The 922-nt window shown below is 31.7% G+C and overlaps 1 non-coding gene across 1 annotated transcript; it reads right to left on the bottom strand.

Annotated features, from left to right (window-relative positions):
* Positions 258-330, bottom strand: TRNAQ-UUG. Its single transcript has one exon. It is a non-coding gene; the product is annotated as a tRNA-Gln (tRNA).

The following is a 922-nucleotide window of genomic DNA, read 5'->3' as shown; positions in this document are numbered from 1 at the left end:
AAAAAAAAAATAGCTACAAATAAAGGCTCTAGTTAGTATGTAATTTCGACATGTATGTGCCTGAGCGATAACAAAAGCAAAAAAATCTTCATGCATACACAAATTGGAAGGTTTGCAAATGCAATATATCAAAATAACTACAGTGAGCAAAACAAAACAGAAAAAAATGCAATATGGCAAAGTAACTACAGCGAGCAAAATAAAAACAGCAAAAATAATAAAAACAGCTACCAAAAAATGGCTCTGCTAAGAGAAAATGCCGTCTGTCGGAATCGAACCCACGACCACAAGTTTCAAAAACATGGGCTCTACCGGCTGAGCTAAGACGGCCTGCTGTTACTTTTGTCACGTGAGTATTATTATCATTAATTACATTATTTTCACAACTTCTAACCCCAATCCTCTCCCATTCCCCTCCACTAGGGGTGTCCAAACGGGCCGGGCTGGGCCGGAAAAAACGGAGCCCGAACCCGGGCCCGGTTGGCCCTGGCTGGGCCGAGCCGGTTTTTTTTGTTTTTCAAAATTTTAAAAATTTTTTCCTTTAAATTTTCAACAAAAAATTACATAAAATTTTAATAAAAAACAATGATATTATTAATCACTTGAAATTACATAAATTACCTACAAAAAATTATTAAAATCAAAATAATAAAAATAATTTTTTTTATTAATAATCAATAAATCATTTATAATTATAAATTTATTTTGGAATTCGTCGCATCACAATAGATGAGTACATCCCAATTAGGTTGGCACCTACTCACCTATATCATTATCATTTGTAACTATTTTCAAAATAATTTTTTACAAAATTTTAGCTAATAATTAAAAATTAAAATTTGATGAATATTTTTTACTCTTTATATCTATCTGCTAGTCCTAACTCTTCAAATTTATCTTCAATACCAGTCATCTGATCGAT

The sequence above is a fragment of the Asparagus officinalis genome, chromosome 10 (genome assembly GCF_001876935.1).
Source record: "Asparagus officinalis chromosome 10, Aspof.V1, whole genome shotgun sequence".
Classification (NCBI taxonomy): Eukaryota; Viridiplantae; Streptophyta; class Magnoliopsida; order Asparagales; family Asparagaceae; genus Asparagus; species Asparagus officinalis.
Note: the sequence above shows the minus strand (reverse complement) of the source record. Positions and strands in the feature narration are given on the sequence as shown.